Source organism: Hibiscus syriacus, unplaced genomic scaffold, assembly GCF_006381635.1.
Source record: "Hibiscus syriacus cultivar Baekdansim isolate YM2019G1 unplaced genomic scaffold, ASM638163v2 tig00017335_pilon, whole genome shotgun sequence".
In the NCBI taxonomy this organism is placed as follows: domain Eukaryota; kingdom Viridiplantae; phylum Streptophyta; class Magnoliopsida; order Malvales; family Malvaceae; genus Hibiscus; species Hibiscus syriacus.
Window position 1 is genome coordinate 6,475 of NW_024062404.1, and position 22,349 is coordinate 28,823.

The window sequence follows — 22,349 nt, forward strand, 5'->3', positions numbered from 1 at the left end:
GACTTCGAGAAATATGACGGTACCCAATGCCCTTCTGCCCATATCACAATGTTCTGCAGGAAAATGACTGGTTACGTAGGGGACGACCAGCTGTTGATCCACTGTTTCCAGGAAAGCTTAGTAGGCTCAGCATTGCGATGGTATAATCAACTAAGGAGAGTTGATGTCAGGACGTGGAAAGACCTGGCCAAATCTTTTCTTGACCAGTATAAGCATGTGAAGGACGTCAGGCCTAACAGAATGGTGCTGCAAGCAATGGAGAAAAACTATAGTGAAAGTTTTAGACAATATACTCAGAGGTGGAGAGAGGTAGCAGTACAAGTCCACCCACCGTTGGTAGAGGAGGAAACGAACCTACTTTTTGTTAATACCTTGAAGGCTCCATTTTTCTCACATTTTGTTGGTAATCCTTCTCGAAGTTTTGCTGATATAGTTACGGCGGGAGAAATGGTTGAAATGGCGATTAAAAGCGGGAAGCTTGAGGGAGGAGATTCCGGCAAGAAACAACCGATGAGGAAGAAGGAAAATAAAGTCAGCAACGTAAGGCAATATGATTCCCATAATATCACAGTGTCCAGACCACAGGGAACGGTAGCATCACCTCAAATTGACAATAGACAAGGGGTAAGAGATCCAATGAGAGAGAGGCCTCAATTTGATCCGATTCCTATGACTTATAAGGAGTTATTCCACGAATTATATGATCGACATGTAGTGTCACCTTATCATGTGGACCCTATACAACCCCCGTATCCCAAGTGGTATGATGCTAGTGCTAAGTGCGAATACCATGCAGGGGTTTCCGGACATTCTATTGAAAATTGTCCCGCTTTCAAAAAGGTCGTCCAAGCTCTGAGGAGAAGAAACGTCATCAATTTTGGTGACAGTGAACAGCCAAACATAGCCCAGAATCCATTGCCAAACCATGCAGGAGCCGGGATTAATGCAGTCGCTGAAGAGAAAGGAAGAATGACTGTAAAAAATATTAGTGAGGTGATGTCACCCATGTCTTGGGTGTGGTGCCAAATGGTCAAGGTAGGACTATTAAAGACTAATCTGCCATGTGAACAGTTCAACAATGAAGAGATGTGCCACTACCATAACTGTACGAGACACAGTATACAACAGTGTTCTGATTTCTTAGGGCTGGTACAAGAGATGATGGATAGTAAGGAAATCGAGTTCTTCAAAGAAGTGGCTGAGAAAGAAGAAGCGGAAGTTTATGCCTCTGAGGGATCATCCAAAGGGGTCTATAGTGCTAGTTGTCCCCTCGTTATTACTCCCAAGAATCGAGTGGCTGGGAAGGTAGCTCCAAAGGTGATTATTACACCTCCCTCTCCGTTCCCGTACAAAGACAATAAACGGGTACCCTGGAGATATACTTGTCAAATAGGAGAGGTGACAAAGCAACAGGAAGAGGTTGATGAAGTGGGACACATGACCAGGAGTGGTAGATGTTATCACAAAGAACCTGAGAAAAAGATTGCTGTCGAGAAAGGAAAAAGTATCGATGTGCAGATAAGAGAATATGAACCCATCGTCAATGAGCCAGTAACGGAGAATGAAGCGATGGAATTTTTAAAATTTTTGAAACATAGTGAATACAGTATTGTTGAGCAACTGCACAAGCTACCTGCTCGTATTTCTTTCCTATCAATTCTTCTGAGTTCAGAGGCTCATCGCAACGCCCTGTTAAAAGTTTTAAACCAAACCTTTGTCCCGAAGGAGATACCCACAGAAAAGCTGGACCGACTAGTTGCCAACATCCAGGCCGATAATTTTTTTATCTTTTTCTGAGGACGAGATCCCTTCTGGGATGATTGGTAATCATAAGGCCCTACACATCACAGTTAGGTGCAAAGGGCATGTTCTATCCAGAGTACTGATAGATAACGGTTCGGCGTTAAATGTGATGCCCTTGGTGACCCTGAAAAAATTGCCAGTGGACAGCACCCTGATGAGAAGCTGTCAAAGTATGGTTCGAGCTTTTGATGGAACGAAGAGAGAAGTTCTAGGCAAGATCGATATCCCTTTGACTATTAGCCCGGCGATATACGAAGTGGAGTTTCTTATGATGGACATCATGCCTACATACAACTGTTTATTGGGAAGGCCCTGGATTCATCAGGCCGGTGCGGTTCCGTCAACGTTGCACCAAAGGATAAAATTTGTAATTGATGGGAGGCTTATATGCATTCATGCTGAAGAAGACATTATTGCTTCGGTTTCTACTACTGCTCCATACGTTGAAGTGGAAGAGCAAGTTGTTGAATGTTCTTTCAGATCGTTGGAATATGTCAATGCCATGTTTGTGGCAGAAGGAAAGAAGATCCCGAAGCCTAGATTGTAAAACTGCACCAAAATGGGGCTTAAGCTGACTCTTGGAAGAGGAGCAAAAACTGGCAAAGGGTTTGGACGTCGGTTGCAAGGACTGGTGGGCCCAATCTACCCTGTAACTAAAAGAGACAAGTTCGGTTTAGGGTATCAACCGACTTTAAAAGAAAAACTGAGAAGCATCAAGAAGATTCAGGAATTGAGAAAGGCAAGATTGACTGGTGAGGACCCAAGCTGGGAGCCCATGACATTCCCGCCATTGAGCAGCATTTTCGTATCAGGAGGATATATGTTTCAAGGGACTTTGGAAAGTAGTAAAGTGATAGTTGAGAATGCCTTGGAGGACTTGGGCATTAATGTCATAACCGATGAGGAGTTCAAAGAAATGAGAGCTACGGGCATTTACCCTGCGCCACTGGGCTTTGTGTTGAACAACTGGACTGCGGAGGAATTGCCTGTAGTTTACAAATCTTTTGCAGAGTAATACACTAGAACTCTTCCCTATTGTTCATACCCTGGGACAGTAGGTGATTTGATGTAAAGAGTTAAGTTGTGTGTTTTTACTTGCTTTTAATAAAAGATGTGTTTTGTTAATTCCCAAATGGCAAACATTTCCTCATGCATTTTTGTTTGAATATATGCATATATTTATTTCTTTCTATTTGTTTATATGGGAAATGATTCTCCCATATGTATATATGTATATATATCTTCTTTTTCGTTATCCTTTCAGGAACTCAGATATCAATAATACGAATGCTAATGACTCTGACCCGGAGATTGATTTCGAGATGCCCATATGTCAAGAGGAAATCGAAGGTTGTGATGATGATGAGGGATGTGAACCACCCTCAGAATTACTAAAGATGGTGGAACAGGAAGATGAGCAGATTCTGCCTCACGAAGAGCTTACAGAGATCTTGAACCTGGGCACATATGAGGATATTAAAGGAAGTAAAGATTGGTACCACCCTGTCTGCTGAAGGAAGGCAAAGCTTGATAGAATTACTTCAAGAATTCAAGGATGTATTTGCTTGGTCGTACGAGGACATGCCAGGGCTGGATACAGAATTGGTTGTCCATAAATTACCGATAAAGCCTGATTGTAAGCCCGTACAACAGAAACTGAGAAGAATGAGACCCGAGATGCTGCTCAAGATTAAAGAAGAAGTGAAGAAACAATTTGATGCTGGGTTTCTCACAGTGGCCAAATATCCTGAGTGGGTAGCAAATATTGTCCCAGTACCAAAGAAGGATGGGAAGGTACGAATGTGTGTCGACTATAGAGATCTGAATAGAGCTAGTCCAAAGGATAATTTTCCTTTGCCACATATAGATACGTTAGTGGACAATACTGTTGGAAATTCCTTATTCTCATTTATGGATGGTTTCTCCGGCTATAATCAAATTAAAATGTACCCTGAAGATATGGAGAAAACAACGTTTGTCACTATGTGGGGAACGTTCTGTTATAAAGTCATGCCGTTCGGATTAAAGAATGCAGGGGCAACCTATCAGAGGGCCATGGTGACGTTGTTTCATGACATGATGCATAAAGAAATTGAAGTCTATGTCGATGATATGATTGTCAAAGCCAAGACGGAGGAGGAACACATCAATAATTTGAGGAAGCTCTTTCAAAGATTAAAGAAGTGCCAACTAAAAAACTTAACCCAAATAAATGTACTTTTGGGGTGATATCGGGAAAACTGTTGGGATTCGTAGTGAGCCGAAAGGGAATTGAAATAGATCCCGATAAAGTAAAAGCCATTCAAGATTTGTCAGCCCCAAGAACACAGAAAGAGGTTCGAGGATTTTTGGGGAGATTAAATTACATCGCTCGGTTTATCTCGCAGCTGACCGAAAAATGTGATCCCATATTCCGCCTTCTTCGTAAGAATGATTCAGGAGAATGGAGTGAGGATTGTCAAGAGGCTTTTGAGGCAGTAAAGAGATATCTTTCGAATACTCCGACCCTAGCGCCACCTATCCCAGGAAAGCCTTTAATTCTTTACTTGTCCGTTTATGACAATTCAATGGGATGTGTGTTGGGGCAACATGATCAAACTGAGAAGAGGGAGAGGGCTATCTATTATCTCAGTAAGAAGTTCACTGAGTATGAGGCCAGATACTCACCAATTGAAAAATTGTGTTGCGCTTTAGTGTGGGCTACCAGAAGACTTAGACAGTATATGTTGTATCATACTACCTGGCTCATATCTAAGCTGGACCCTTTAAAGTATCTAATGGGGGGTACCTGCATTGTCGGGAAGGTTAGCCCGTTGGCCCATCCTGTTGTCCGAATTTGATATCCAGTATGTAAGCCAGAAGGCAGTTAAAGGGAGCGCCATAGCAGAATTCATTGCGAGTAGGGCTTCAGAAGAATATGAACAGTTGAACTTCGATTTCCCGGATGAGGATTTAATGGCTATCTCGGAAGAAGAAACAATTGCTCTCACCGGTAAATACTGGAAGATGAACTTTGATGGTGCTTCAAATGCCTTGGGGCATGGGATTGGGGCAATCTTGGTCTCACCAAGTGAAGAGCATTATCCTTTTACCAGTCGGCTCAATTTTGATTGTACAAACAATATGGCTGAATATGAGGCTTGTGTTATGGGTCTTAGAGCAGCTATTGAACTCAAAGCAAAAATGCTGAGGGTATATGGGGATTCAGCTTTGGTAATTTACCAACTCAGAGGAGAATGGGAAACTAAAGATCCCAAACTTGTGGAATATCGTAAATTAGTTCTGGGACTTATTGAAGAATTTGAAGAAGTGACTTTCAATTACCTCCCCAGAGAAGAAAATCAAATGGCGGACGCCTTGGCTACTTTGGCAGCGGCCTTTAAGATGAACGAGCATTCAAATATGATGCCTATTGAGATGAAGGCTTATGAGTATCCAGCCCACTGCTTTAACATTGAAGAAGAAGATGATGAAGGACCTTGGTACTATGATATCTTCCAGTATATAAGATATCAAAGTTACCCCGAACAGGCAACTGAGAATGACAAAAGGACCATTAGAAGAATGGCAGCAGGGTATGTGCTTAATGGTGAGATCTTATATAAGAAAAGCATGGATCAGGTCTTATTAAGGTGTGTGGACACTAAAGAAGCGAAAATGATTCTTGAAGAAGTACATGAAGGAATATGTGGCACCCATGCTAATGGGCATGTAATGGCCAGACAGATTATGAGATTTGGGTATTATTGGTCAACTATGGAAACTGATTGCATCAATTATGCCCGAAAGTGTCACAAGTGTCAGATTTATGGGGATAGAATGCACACCCCTCCTCATCCGTTGCATGTGATGACAGCTCCGTGGCCGTTTTCTATGTGGGGCATGGATGTTATTGGGCAAATTTTTCCAAAAGCGTCAAATGGTCATCGCTTCATTCTGGTAGCAATAGATTACTTCACCAAGTGGGTAGAAGCAGCTTCCTATTCAAGTGTTACCCAGTCAACGATATGTAGGTTCTTGAAGAAGGAAATCATCTGCAGATATGGCTTACCGGAGAGAATTATCTCTGACAATGCATTGAACTTAAACAACAAGATGATGAAATCTGTATGTGAGCAATTCAAAATAAAGCATCACAATTCCACGGTTTATCGCCCAAAGATGAATGGGGCAGTGGAGGCGGCTAATAAGAACATTAAGAGGCTTATAGAGAAGATGACTGAAACTTATAAAGATTGGCATGAGAAGTTGCCATTTGCTCTGTTTGCTTATCGGACTTCTGTACGGACGTCAACTGGGGCAACTCCGTTTTCTCTAGTTTATGGGATGGAAGCTGTCCTCCCTATTGAAGTGGAAATTCCCTCGCTCCGGGTTTTATCGGAGGTGAAGCTAAATGAGGCAGAATGGGTACAGGCCAGATATGACCAATTGAATCTGATTGAAGAAAAGAGACTGAAAGCTATTTGTCACGGTCAGATGTACCAGAAGCGGATGATACGAGCACACGATAAGAAAGTCCGCCCTCGAGAAATCCACAAAGGCGATCTGGTGCTCAGGAGGATATTGCCCATTCAAAAAGATTTCCGAGGGAAATGGATGCCCAAGTGGGAATGACCCTATATTGTCAAGAAAGCCTTCTCTGGGGGAGCTCTAGTCTTAACTGAGATGGATGGGTCTGAATTACCCTACCCAGTGAATTCTGATGCAGTTAAGAAATATTTTGCTTGAAAAAAATAATGAAAAAATGAAATAAAAAAGGAGAAAAAAAATGAAAAAGAAAAAAGAATGAAAAAAATGAAAAAAAGAAGGGTTCAAGATGAAAACTCGAAAAGGGCGTCTTGAAACCAAAGGAGGTCTCGAGTCGAAAACCCGCAAAGGGTGACTTGAGTTTTAAATTCAGAGTTCATGCATGGTGGATGATCTGAATTGTTTTTGGAAGTAGGAAGAGCTCCTGACATGGGTAACGACAATGGCAGTTGGGGTTGAGACCAAAGATTAATGGGTATCGATGGAGACAACCAGAGGATAAGTTGAACGCACATGAGATTCAATACTGGTTTACGATATCCAGTAATGGGAGATTTTGGGGTTCAGAAAGAGCTTCGCACTCTTAGGTGTCATCACAATTTTGGAGATCATTTTCACATAAGCTACACTCGAGTCATTCTGACGGCATTCAAGTTCAAAAGCATTTTTGTTATTGATATTTGAAGACACCCCTCCTTTTGTTCTTTTTCCAATTAAAAGTTTGCCATGTAGTTGCCTAAAAATTCTCTGCATGTATATAAATAAAGAGACATTTTCCCTTTTCAATTTCCCTTTTACAAGTATCTAATTTTGAAAAAGTTAAAACGCATAGCTTAACTTGTGGTACATGAAATCATTTTGTATTATTATGCAAAAGGTTTTGGAAATGCAGGTATCCTGAAGCTAGCAATGGTTTTAACCCATAAGCTTGTGTGGTTGCGAAAAGCTAAAACTTTGGAATTCATAGAAAATCACAGCCATTAATAGATGACCCAAGGATGTTGTCATTTATCAAGAAGATTGGTCAGGGGTACTGGCAGGCCTCAAGAAAGAAAGAAGTCAAAGCCTTGTCAAGCCAAAAGTTATAGTATTGAGAGTATCAACTGGGGTGAACTGGTGAAATGCTCTATGCCCAAAGCGAAACCGAGTTCCATTGAAATCAAAGGGGATAATATTCTTTCGAAGAAGAAAGTGCATTAAATTGCATAATTGCACACATCGTAGGCATGAATAGGATCATGACATTGCATGATTATTTTAAATGTTTGCAGATTTCCCAACGATTATTGAAGATTGATCGAGTCTTATACTCTCTGAAGAAATAGGGAGCAGACGCGATTGTTGAAGATTGTTCGAGTCTTATACTCTCTGAAGAAATAGGGAGCAGACGCGATTGTTGAAGATTGTTTGAGTCTTATACTCTCTGAAGAAATAGGGAGCAGACACGATTGTTGAAAATTGTTCGAGTCTTATACTCTATGCAGAAATATGGAGCAGACACGACTGTTGAAGATTGTTCGAGTCTTATACTCTCTGTAGAAATAGGGAGCAGACACGATTGATGAAGATTGTTCGAGTCTTATACTCTCTGAAGGAATGGGGAGCAGACACGATTGATGAAAATTGTTCGAGTCTTATACTCTCTGCAGAAATAGGGAGCAGACACGACAGTTGAAGATTGTTGGAGTCTTATACTCTCTGCAGAAATAGGGAGCAGACACGATTGATGAAGATTGTTCAAGTCTTATACTCTCTGAAGGAATGGGGAGCAGACACGATTGATGAAGATTGTTCGGGTCTTATACTCTCTGAAGAAATAGGGAGCAGACAAGATTTGTTGAAGATTGTTTGGGTCTTATACTCTCTGAGGAAATAGGGAGCAGACACGATTGATGAAGATTCTTCAAGTTCCTACTCCCTAAGAAAGAGGGAGTGAACCCGTTGACAGAAGATTGTTCGAGTTCTATACTCCCCGAAGAAAGAGGGAGTGAACTCGTTCGCAGAAAATTGTTCGAGTTCTATACTCCCTAAAAATGAGGGAGCGAACCCGTTTTCCGAATATTTTTCAAGTCCCACTATCCTGAAGTTGCGGTGAAACGGATTAATCTTTTGAATATTTCATGACCAGACAAATTTGTCCATCTATTGATCTTTGCTCTATTCTCGTTACACGACAATGAACAAAGAGGGGCAGCTGTAGATATTCAATTTGTCCGGGGTCTTATTCAAAGTTAATTCGAGTTTATTATTATTAATATTATTATAAGTGTGATATTATATAATTATTAATATATATATATATATATATATATATATATATATATATATATATATATATATATATATATATATATAAGCAGTAAATAAGTAAATAATTAAACAATTAAAAATGCACTAAACATTGTCTTTGATTTTTACAGGCCCAAATTACAAAGGGTCATTTGATCTAATTCCAGTAACCCAACCCAAGACCCGTTTGGGGCCAGAACTGATCCAAGCCTAAGGGAAACCCTAAATTTTGATAAGGTTTCCATAACCCTCTAGCGTTGTGCATCAGGAGTCGTTGGATTCAGGGAGATCCAACGGTATGCATGCTTTAGTCATTAGGGTTTCAGGACCCTTCAGCCGCCACCTTGAAGCGCAACCTTCGGATCTGGACCCATCCAACGGTCCAGATCACGTTCTGCTGCCAACCCATCTCGATCACTAAGTTGCCACCGCCGTTGGACCCAATTACGACGGTCGACCATCCCACGTGAACCTTAGCAACCTGCAATATCAAGAGAAAACACGACAGAAGACTCAGAACCAAGTTTCAAGGCAGCAAAACCCAAGTCAACGAAGATAAACTTGCAGTAGACTCACGGGATTTTGAAAGAGAAATCAGAAAACAAAAAATATTGTAAAATCTGGTTCTATATAAACCAGAACCAAAATGTTGTAAGGGGTGGGACCCTCAGATATTTTTCCAGAGAAGAAAAAGCAATAAATATCAAATATTTAAGAAAAAAAAACTACCAGCCATCAACAACAAAAAAATGGGAATAGAGACCAAGCAACCATCCAAGAAGAAAACCTAAAAAATTAGAACTACCCGTACCTTTCTCATCTGTAAAGACCCTCGTCGCCCTCATTAGGAGGCAGTGCCTCGTCGAATCGAAGGTAAACCCTTTACCCTTCGTTGGTTCCTGGTTGGTTTTAGGTGTGCATGTGCGTTTTGGGTCTGGAGTTGGAAACTAAAGGGGTAGATCGGGGTTAGGCCATCGTTTTTGGGTTAGGTTCTAGGTAGGTTTCTGGTCAAGGTTGCTCATCGGAGTCCTCCGGGGAGGTAAGAGGTCACGGTGGCCGTAGTGTTGTGAGGTTACTAGAGGGTGAAGCCGGTTGGGTTTTCAAGTTTAGTTTGGGTTTAGGTCACCGGTTTAGGTTGGTATTTGAAGGGGTTGTCGTCGGAGGGTCGGTTTAGATGGAGTCTTAGCTCCTCGTCGGAGCGTAGGGCGGCAGATACCAGGGAGGCTTTGGGCTTCGTCGAGGGTTAGGAGAGAGTTTGAGGGAGAGAAGAAGGAAAACGGCGGGGCTTGGTTTGGTCTGGCTGAAGAGAAGTGATTTAGGGTTTCAGATTTTACCCTAATAACCTATATAACAGAACGCCAGAACGGCGTCGTTTCGTTTAGGTCCAAAACGGTAGCGTTTTGATAGCTGAGGGGAAAACTGTGCGTTTTAGGAAAAGGGGTTAATGTCTGGCGTGGCCATCCCAACCTTGTTTCATTTCGATTTGGTCCCTATACTGAACTTTATTATCTTTTGATTTTGTTGCATGATTTTCAGCGTTTTTCATGATAGTCCAAATTCATGTTGGGGCCATTTTGTGTTGTTTTTACATTGGATGCACAGTTTTAGAAACTTGCATTTTGATCCTATGTAGTATTTTGGTTGTATCATGTTTGGACTGCCCAGAAATGAAAATGTTATGAAAAGAGCCTGTCTTTTGTGTTCTTTACATTTTAGCCCCTTTGTTTAATATTTTATCCATGTTCGTAAGGTTAATTTATATTTATTTTAAATGTATGCATGTATAGTATTCCGAGTATGTTGTTAGTACACTTTTGTTTAGTTGTTGTTTTTTTTTTTCCTTTTTTTTAAAAAGCATGTTAATCTCGTGTGCATAACTCGATCTAATCACATAATCGGAATTAAGGGTAATGCCCTTTTAATCTAAAATTATCAGAATGGCTTTTCTTAACTTACAGGAAAGTTGTTTTGACGATTTTAAATTAAAATGGTATCCCGTCAGTAACGCCTAATTAAATTTGGATATATCATTGTAAAATTTGGGAGCGAAAGAAAAGGAAATATTCGACTATTTAAACTTTTCGAGAAAAGGTTGTTAGAACTGAACTAAAGATCTGGTCTCGATATTTTTAAATAATCGAATATTCTTTATCTTTCTAATGACTTAGTAATTTTAAATTAAATCTATTTTGTTGCTTTGAATGTTGCAAATTTGCATGTTTGTTGTTTAAAGGGATCATTAATCAAATCAAATTTGAACTTGTGAAATTCGTTGCAAAGAAATTAATTAATCGACTAGGTACCGATTTAGGGCGTTGTGGGGGTGCTAATCCTTCCCCACGCGTAACCGACTCCCGAACTTGGGTTTTGGTAACGTAGACCGTAAATTTGTCGTTTTAATTAAAATTAATTTTTATTTAAAATGACAATGTTTTTGGGTGCCCAATCACACCCTAATCAAAGATTGGTGGCGACTCCTCGAACCTTATATTTTTATCGTAAAGGAATTTCCAATTTTTCGAAACGAGAGGTTTTCTAAAATCGCACTGTTTTTAATTAAAAAATCCAATTGAAAAGATAATAATTAAAAATGACGCGGTTTCCAAAATTCACCCCCGCTCCCGTTAAAAATCGTTTCGACAATTTATATATTAAATTATATAAATATTATAAACTGAAATTTCATGAATTATAAAAAAAAGTAAAATGATAAATACAATTTTAAAAATTTTAACAATATTATTATTTATGTTTTAAGGGTTTTTTTTCTATAAGAAAGAGTAGAAGTTGTCTAATATTGAAACCAATAAAATCTAACGTTAACTAAAATTAAAATATTACTCTTGTTAATATGTTACAAACTTTATTGATTACGGTTTATAATAAATTGTTTTTACTTTTTTTAAATAATCCGGGTGATTATAAAATTATATCTATTTAGAATTTTTCCTAATAATTAATAACATATATATATTTTACAGACGCAATTGCTCAAATTCAAAATCTCTAGAGAACAATACTCTCCTTGATTGCCTATTATACTTTGAATTTATTTATGATTTCTGGTTAGTTTGTTGTCAAAAATCAAAACCCCATGGCCCATGTGGTGTTGTAGTAAGATGGGAAAAAAAAACTGAGTATAGAAACCATGATAAAAAATGATGTCTCCATTGAATCAATTTCTTACGAGATAAAGATTGGGACAGCGAAATATACCCTATTTTCAATTCCTTGTCAAAATCAGAGCATTGGAATACATAATTTGGGTGTCTCTCGTGTCTTTTCTATTCGATTTGGCCAATTATTGAGAGGTTTTGTATCAACTACGAATCCTATCCTTTTCAAGTATCATGGTTTCAAAAGGAATTGAATTAATTTTTAAAAAATAAAACTAGAAATTACTGAAAATTTATATGAAAAAGAAAATTAATGTTGTCTAGACCTAAAAATGATTAAAAAGAATAGAATATGTGATTTTTTCTTTAAAATTTGATTTTATTTTAAAGTTTAGATTATTATTTGATAAATAGGTTAAGTAGAATTTATTTTACACGTCCTATTTGGAGTTTAGGAGTCTAGAGTTCACGATTTATTTTAAAGTTTAAGACTCTATGACGAAGAAGATCATGTGGAGGACTTCATGGCAAAGGAGTTCATGCGGAAAAAAACCATGTGGAGAACTCCATGATATGGGAGTCCATGTGGAGGAGACCATACAGAGGCATTCATACAAATGTGTCCATGATGGAAGAGTCAATGTGGAGGAGTTCACGACAGATGATGCCATGATGGAGGATACCTCAGCAGAGGAGTACAACAATGAAGGACACTGTTAGGGGACCTTATGTGGACGAACATGATAGAGACTTAGAAGTATTACTTGATGATTGTTGATTTGGTCACATTGGTCTTGTTAGATACTTTACCATGCGTGGTGAGGGTAAGAGTTAGCACCGTATGAGAGAGTGTGTTAGAGTTATCTAATGTTGTATGGTTCGAACATTACACTTCTCTTTTATCTGATGTTGTATGATCTAAGTTAGCACCGTATGAGAGAGTCGTGTAAGAGTTATCTAATGTTGTACAGTTCGAACATTGCACTTCTCTTTTATCTGATGTTGTATGATCTAGGCATCCATATATTCTAATGTCTGATGTTGTGTGTCCAGGCATTGAGTCTAATCATTGATTTGATGTTGTGTAGTCCGTATTCTATGATCAAACTACTTTTTGTGTGCGCGTGCGATGTTTCATCCTAATAGTGATACATGATAGGTTGTTATCGTAAGATTTATGCTGAGATGATTCATATTTGTTTTCTTTATACATCAATACATATCTTTGTACTATATATATGTTATGAACTGCATCAATTACCGTTGTGTAGTTACATGTCATCGAGTTTGTTAAACTCAACGTTATGATGTTTTCGTTCACAGATAACTAGATTTGATAGAGAAATTTCAACAATGAGTTGTTTTCGGAGTACAATAACTTAATTCATATTTGGGATATGTATTTATATGATCTTAGGTCATTTATGAAATTTTGTATTTTGTATAACTTATCTAATATTCATTATATTTATGTGTCGAGAAGATTTTGTTTTAAATATTTTGATTAAAGAAGTTTTAAAAAAGATTAGTCACTTGGTGATTTTATGTGACACTCGGATCTTTTGAATTTATCGGGTCTAAACGTAGGTGTTATATTTCATATCTTCTAAATTTCTATTATAACTTCCTAAAAGTTTCTTCACTTTGCGCTAATCCATGATTCCATGGAGGTTAAGTATCTCAACTGTATTGTATTTAACCTAAGTTATTTTTTTAATATACTTTTACTTGTTTGTATAATTATGAATATTGAACTTATTAATCAATTAATTTATATCAAATACAATATAAATCTTTTTAGGGTGTGATCCTTCCAATTTAATTTAATTAATTCATTAATTGAATGATTAATTTATTATATCGAATTCGGTCAGAAAGTTTCAAAATGTGTATATATACATGTGAATGAGATTAAAGTTCTAATAAAACGTTTGAACACGAAAGGGCCCCAAAATTTGGAATACCCTACATGAGAGAAGTGTAATAGGATAGGAGTGAACTCATTTCAATTCTAACTTTGGCTTTGAGATTCTTCCTCCCAATTCACTGCCTGAACACACACACACAAACACAATGTAAATAAGTGGCTGAGCCTGAGTCAAAAAGTTAAAGCACCCACTTGTGGACACAATGATTTTGTGCTTCATGACCCACCCCCTTTTTTCTACTCAAAATATTCTGAAAAGTAAATCCAACAACATAATAATTACCATGTACTACCAATTTTGACATTTCTTTCAAAACAACAAACTTACAATTACAATTTATTGACTTAATGTTACATTATCATTAGGTGTTGTTTAATTTATAATTGTCTTTTTAATAATATATGGTGACTATGTGATAGTTTTTGTTCAGAATCTCTCTTAGTTATTGATAACTATTCGAACCCAGAATCTCTAAGGAAAATAACATTCATTTAATCACTTTTTTATTCTTTTGGGATTCTATAAAGAATCTCATTGTTTCCCTTAAAGCTAACAATATGTACGGAATATGGGTGTTATAAAGGAGAAAATTTATAGGATGGGGTAATTTTTCAATGGTACAACCCTTTTACTTCATTTCATCATACAAACCTTTGTTTTCAACATTATTGTAGGAGCGCGATCCCATAGAGCAATTATGGTCTTAAAGTTATCATTAACCATGATTGAGCCAACCCTTTACTTCATTTTTGCTAAAATGAAATAACCCAAAATGATTTTAAGTGTTAAGATATGAATTTCATACTGAGTTTTATACAATGTATAAATTATTGAAACACCTTCTCGTCCTTCAATTAGAAAATATAGAATATTTAAACATGTTCGATACTAAATCCTTTAATATATTACTTCAACAACGATGTCAACCAAATTAAATTCAATTATTGAATTTCATATTGATTGAATGTACCATGATTCGACTTAGTTCAAGGACGTCGGCATGCATCATGAGAATATAAGTTTGAAGTATCTCTTCTATAAATAGTACACTTATATCCGAGTCCCTAAAATTCTAAATTCATAATTCTTAAATTTTTTTTTTAAAATCTTAAATAAGATTTATAAACTTTAAAATATATAAACTTGTGTGAACTAAAGTTTACATCACCTCTATATCAAATAAATTTTTTTATATTGAATGGAAGTAATTCGTTTAGGGTATGATTAAGTGGAAGTTATACACAGGAATGAATCCAAGATTTTATGTTAAGAAAACTTTTAAATTTTTAAAGGATTAGAGGCTTATAAAATTTTAAAAAAATAAAAGTAAATTGTTAATAAAAATATCTAAAATATATAATAATTTAAACTTTTGAGAGAACTTGTTTATAAAAAAACTATTTTGAGGCGTTTTGTGGAGTCTACATCTTTGCTTATTGTATATACAAAACTTTGATGTATTCACGTCTCTTTCAAAATGTCTTAGATTAACATCATAGTTGGGGGGCATATAATATATTCTCATCGGGTAGGCCTCACATTTATTTATTAATTTATATGTTTGCAAATACTTGAAGTGATAGGTTGGGTAAACCAAGTCATTATTTGAGCCTAACTGCCTCTATAAAGTTATTCCGTGATGCTGACATATTTCCAATGTAGCATTGGAATCTCTAGAGCTAATTATGTAACGTTGAAATGTGAAACAAATTGAAAATAGACACCCATATGTTGTGATCACATACATTTTATTCTTATAAAATAAATTTAAGTGTAAAATTTTAAAATGATCTCATTAAAATCGATTATTACAAATATAAAAATAAGTATTTGTTATAAATCCACAAAAATATGTAAAAATAATAATTTTCATAATTTGTAAAATGGATATAAAAAATTTGTACTTTGAATCTCCTCCACAAAATATTGTACCTCTGATGAATCTATCTCGTAAAATTGATTTTTACACCTCAAAATTTTCAAAGAACTTGTCTTTCGAGAATAAAAAACATGTCAATGCCTCCAGAAAACTCCTCCCCCGAGAATAAAAACTTGAGAGAACATACGAGGACCAAAGAGTTTAGATTCCCGGGAGAAGTACAACCTTTTGGCATGATCTCTTATAGACACCATGTGATTATTAGGACCAAAATTTATTGCCATCAGTCATATCTATTGAGCTTGTCAACCTATGAAGAGTCATAATGATTCTATGTCTGACATCGACTGTAACACCTTAAACCCGATTTGGCCTAAAGTGCCACATTGGGCCACCGAGGCAACCCCTAATTTTCAAAACCTATTCATTTTCTTTTCCAACATGCTGAATGGTGTCATAATATAACATAAATAAATGTTATAAAAATATTTTACAAAATCAGATCTCCATGACACATAATTTAAAATCAAAACAATACAACAATGAGTTTAATAAACTGAATATATGAGTAAGGTTCTATGAATACACATGCCCACTAAAGCTACAGTACAGTACTCTGTCGGAGATGCTGAAAGTCCTGCTGCGACGACGCTTCATGAACTGTCCAAGCTACTGAATTACCAACGGAAAATATCTGAAGGCTAGCTTACAAAGCCCAGCAGTATAATCGCTAATATAGAGCAACATAAGAATTTTAAAAACAAAAGCATGCCGAAGACAAGGTACTAAACAGTAGGTACATGCATGACCTAAATCAAGTGCTACCTGCTTAAGGCTTTATTGCTCTATCACTGAAGTAGGGGTCTCACGCTTCCCTTAATCCCCTACTAAGGGCCTCACCATGAGTACACCTCTAAAGGGTCTCTAACCCTAATGGATGAACTTTTATGCATTATCTAAATGTGAACTTAACATACTCTGAATTATCTAAATGCAAACATGACATGCATCATCTGGATGCAAACATGACTAGTATCTGGTCTCACATATCAAGTGCTACCTGCTTAAGGCTTTATTGCTCTATCACTGAAGTAGGGGTCTCACGCTTCCTTTAATCCCCTACTAAGGGCCTCACCATGAGTACACCTCTAAAGGGTCTCTAACCCTAATGGATGAACTTTTATGCATTCTCTAAATGTGAACTTAACATACTGTGAATTATCTAAATGCAAACATGACATGCATCATCTGGATGCAAACATGACTAGTATATGGTCTCACATAACTCTCAGACCTAGTTACTAAGGGAACCCGATGTCACATAGCATCGGTGCAGTTCCCACATAACATATTGAATGATCTCTTGGTCCTCACAGAGCCATCAGGTAGACCATTAAAGGGGAACCTGACGTCACATATCATCGGTATAATTCCCGCACAAACTGAAGCATTGGCTCGGTCTCACATAGCCTTCAAGCCAAGCTTTAACATATCTAATATGCTAGACTGATGGGACTATACATGCATGAATTAAACAAACAAACATGAGATAGGTCTGGTGGTGTGGTCAGAGGAATTTTACATGAATCTCGAAGCAACGCCCCAGCCTACCCTGAATACAAAATAGACTAGGGTAAGAATCAAAATTTACGTGAATTGAAAACTTACTCAACTGAACTGAACAAATATAATTACATTTGCATATCTAAGGCCCATATGCCACATAACACTGACATCGCTAATCCACTCATCTCAAGTGTTCGGGCCTTTCACCCTAGTTAGCCATTAAAGTGCCTTGCGCACTGGTAATGCCCAACTAGGGCAACTAAGATAACCTGGGTATACCTTAACATAGATGGACTCACTAAAGTGAAGTCAATGTCATACTAGTTGTTATCTCGCTCATTCTCTCATCTAGAACATTATGTGAAAGCTTACTTATTAACTGTGTAACTGGCTAGCTCGATATCTGGTTCGATTTCATTTATGAGAAGCGATACTCTTTTCAATCTTATCGTACTTCCCTTTAGAACCTCTTGAATTGAAATATGAGGCTTACTTTTCCTGGTTTCACTGACATTCTCGAAACTCATATTTTTTGCTACCACTGAATCTGACATAAATATTGTATCGCTTATCGAATATCTCTTGTAATGATCCTCAATCCCATTATCCGTATACATCCTCGATTGAAGATACTTCGGCATATTACGCTTAATATGGTTACTTCTGATGTAACATACTCCTATGAGTGTTTCTAGGTATGTTTGGTCATTTATGTCCGTCACAGACTAAGTCTTACTATTACATATCGCATTTAGCTCTTGCGGGCCTTAAACGGGTCAAATCTAACCATCCAAGTGAGTAATGTCGATACTCTACTTGTAATATTGATACCCTAGGGTCAAGTATCTCCTATGAGCATCGGTACCAAAAATACATTACATTATGAAAATAGGGTCTCAGTATCGATACTGTTACCCGGAGTATTGGTGCGCTCCCTTCTAAAATCCCTAATTTTAGTCCCAATTTAATCAATATCGATGCTCAAACCCTGAAATAATTTATTTAGGCTTGAGAATCACTCAAAAATCATCCCAAATGACTTGGTTTGGTTTCTAAATTTATTGTGAAGCTTTAGTAAGTTGTTTAGAGTCTTAAGGTATCATAAAAACGTGTTATTAACACTTAAATCATGATTTACTTGAGAAATTAAAGACAAACCCTAAAATACTCAAATCACCAAATCTTAGCAAAATCTCTAAATTTATCAAAACGTAATACTCTAAAGAATTAGGAATACATTGCCTTGATGATTTAATCATGAAATGAAGCTCTTTGCTTAACCAAAATCATTTCCTTGGTGGTTTGGATAAAAATCCACACTTTTCTTTAGTTAGGAATAAACCAATGCTTTGATACTTTAAAACTATGTTGTAAGGGGGATTAAGAACGAAAATGAAACAAGAAAAGGGTTCAAGACCTTACCTTGGAATTATAGCTACTTAGAGAAGATGAAAGAAGAAGAAATGAAGAAGAAGAAGAAGAAAATGAAGAAAATGAAGAGAAGAGAAATATGATGAGATATAAAACCCTCATCTTTGCAAAAGGGGAAATTGTACAATTAGTCCTTTATTGTTTTTCTAAAATTTAAAATACCTTTTTCAATGCTAATTAAGCCCAAATCCAAACCCAATAAAGCCCAACGACTTTACTTATGAATTTCACGAGGTCTAATTACCTCTCGAGTAAATTCGAAACTACTAGCCCGGAATTTGGGGTGTTACATCAGCCTAAGGTTACTATAAAACTTCTAGATCAAGACCGATAGAAAAATTTAGAAAATGTTTCTTCACTCATCCCTCTTCTACTTCTTTATAAAGACAAATTACTTAAACACTGATCAACCATTGCATCGTAACCGACTACGATTATCCGTCTAAACCAAAAGGAATGAATCATCTATGATCAACAAAAATATACCTTGATTATATCATAAAAGTGAAATAATAATAATAATAATAATAATAATAATAATAATAATAATAATAATAATAAAATAGGAATAAAAATAAGTATAATTCAATATTTTAATTTTGTTTGTAATCATGTGAGTGTTGTTTGATAAATTGAATATTGAAAATTTACTTTTAATAATGAGTTTTTAAATATTTAATTTATAATATAAAAATATGTGATATGGTAGTAATAAGTAATTGCTAAATATAATTATATTGTTCGATGATATAAATGGTAAACTTTCAAAATTTCTTATATAGCAATTCTAATCATATTAATATACTATTTCATATTCCTTATTTTAGATAGTTTTAAATAATATATAAATTATGGATATAGATTTACAATAAGAGTTAAAAGAATCTTATCATACACAATATAATATTTAGGGTAAAATGTGCATTTAGTACCTAAATTATCAATTTCAGTCTGTTTTAATACTTAAACTTTCAATTTTTTTCAAAAGCATACATAATGTTTAGTTTTAATTTATTTTATTACACCGCCGTTAAATCTTAACGTGTTTAGTACCTAAATTATCAGTTTTGGTCCGCTTTAGTATCTAAATTTTCAATTTTTTTCAAAATTTAATGTTAAATTTTAAATAGGATACTAAAATGAAACAAAAACTAATTTTTTTAATGGCGGAATACTAAAATGAAATCAAAACCAAAGTTTTTAATAATTGAGTCCTAAAATGAAACAAAAACTAAAATTTAGGTATGATTTTGAAAAATTAAAAAATTAAGTATTAAAACATAATAAAACTGATAATTTAAGTATTAAACGTGTAATTTACTCTAATAGTTATATATGTATATTTATAAGAAGAGTTAGAAGAGGAGGGAATGAAAGACACGTTATTCTAACATAAATGTATTTGTGTGGTTTAGAATTAGATGGATGAGTGTCCGGTTGAAATCACTTTGGATTCCTTTTATTTCCTAATATAATTATTTAAATTTGAAATTAAGAGTTTAAAGTTTATCTTCCTATTCTCTTATTATTTTTAGATTTAAAATTTAATTTTTTTTTATTAATCTAGGATGCTTATAAGTGATAATATATGTTATAAAGACTTTTAACCATTTGACAAATGAACGTTACCTTGCAATCTCTAGTGCTCGAACCTGTGACTTTTAGAAATAATAATTATTCTTTTAACCCTTGAGGTTACTTGGTTCGTGCAAGATTTTACTTCCCTCTATGCAGTTTAAGATTATAAGATATTTTTTTTTTTGAATAATATGGGTCTTTGGGGTGACTATAAAATAATATATGTTCAAAAAAATTAATCATCAACAATGTACACAAATTACAAAATTGCCCTTATCTTAAGTTTCTTATTATATAATTTTCCCACGAAGAACTACCGAGTCAAGGGTCAAAATAGGGTTTTTATTGAAACATATGTACTGAACATATCATTAACTCTATTAGTCATCAGCAATGTTACAAAATGAGTTTTGGACTTACATTTGCCAAATTGAGTACTTCAATCCCACTTGTCTTGGATTAAAGAAGAAACTGAATAAAAAACATATCATCAAATTAAGGAAGTTAACCCTGTTTTCTCTTTCCTTTTTTAGCTTCAATTCTCAATTTTAATTTAATTTAATACAATTTAATTATTTTATTTTTATAATGTTATTAGTCGATTTGAAATATTCGAATAATAGAGCAGATAAATGTGAGGAACGAGATGTGGTAGTACAGAAAGAAAAAAAACACATAAAGAGAAGTCACGAGGAGGAAAAGTGTTGCACGACAAAATATCTGAGGGAATATTTTGAATTTTATTATATCTCACATCTTAGTCTTTGGACCAACAACATATAAAACAACGAAACTGGTGCCTGCTAAAGCATATTTTCTACACCCTTCATTACAACATTTGACCTTTTAACACTATAACAATACAAATGTAAAATGATTCGCTTATACTTCGAATTTATCTGGCACCGAATGTGACTTACTAGATGTCAACGGCAGGAAACAAGTTTGAAATAGCTCAGGAGGGATAGACAAGGAAGGAGAAGAAGAGTTATAAATGCTGGACTGGGTCTTACAAGGTCAAGAAAAGGTCTTACAAGGTCAAGAAGATCAAACTTATAAAAATAAATAAATTAAAAAAACAAAAGAAAAAAAATAAAGCTCAGGTAGGATAGCACCCAATTAAGATGAAAAAGAGTCGTCTATGAAACTATCGACACCATATCGGGATTCATCGGTGGCATCATTCTTTGATAGTACTTGCTCGGCCTTCATCGTAATAATTCCATCTGCATGCATATATATATATATATATATATATATATATATATATATATATATATATATATATATATATATATATATATATATATATTGTAAGGATGAGAAGAAGTGATGAGAGGGCAGAGAGAAGAGAAAAGGAAAAAGAAAAGGTTTATGAGAAGTTTCATACCATGTGAGAGCTTGTGTTTGCTTTCTTCCGTGGGAGCTTTTCATTTTCCTCCATACTTCTTCTTTCTAGGGAAAATTACAAGCACAAGGAAAGTTAAAAATCTTTGAAAAATTAGAGATGTGGAATTAGGCTTATAAAGCCAGCCAGAAGGGTGACTATGGGATTTCATGGGCTGCCCCATGGACCAGAAAACAACATATTCCATAATGAAAAACAAAAACTATTATAGTTAAAATCTTACTATTATTTGTCAATTAATAATGAATATACACCATGTAAACGCAATTTCTCGAATGTGAGACCTCTAGGAAAAATAACATTTCATGCTATCACTGAGTTCACGACTTCTTAAACAGAGATAAGAGAATTTGAACCCTGTGAAAAACCGCATTAGATAATACAAATTTGGATATTTATTTGTATTCAATTTACTTTATTATTAATTTTGAATGAAGGATTCAAATAACTATAAGTTTAGGGTCACAATCTCCTAGGAATGAAATGGTCAAAATAATGTGAAATTGAAAGGATCACCTTGGCCGGCGTTCTTCATTAATTGAAGTTTTAATTTAGAAGTGCATTTCCTCACATTCAGGCGTATAATTGCAGAGTCAAACACTAAATCACACAAATAATGTTGTTGGTACAACAAAACAATGCGTATTTGTTGAATTCCAAACCCTCGAAGTTTCCATCACAATCAATTGTATAGTATAATACAGGTTGATCGTTTTCCTTTTGGGCTTTTGTTTTCATCCGCAAGAATCTTTCTTGCACATTGACTTCATCAATTATGATGTGTTTAAATGCAAACTTATTATATTTCCTCCAAATGTTCTTAC

At 35.5% G+C, this 22,349-nt stretch overlaps 2 long non-coding RNA genes across 2 annotated transcripts; one reads left to right on the forward strand and one right to left on the reverse strand.

Moving 5' to 3' along the window:
- Nucleotides 1–963: 963 nt before the first annotated feature.
- LOC120208718 lies at nt 964–21,219 on the forward strand. Its single transcript, XR_005524334.1, has 3 exons — nt 964–975; nt 3,511–3,527; nt 21,054–21,219. It is a non-coding gene; the product is annotated as an uncharacterized LOC120208718 (long non-coding RNA).
- On the reverse strand, nt 20,839–21,606 carry LOC120208719. Its single transcript, XR_005524335.1, has 2 exons — nt 21,508–21,606; nt 20,839–21,343 (listed from the first exon to the last, which is right to left on the reverse strand). It is a non-coding gene; the product is annotated as an uncharacterized LOC120208719 (long non-coding RNA).
- Nucleotides 21,607–22,349: the final 743 nt, after the last annotated feature.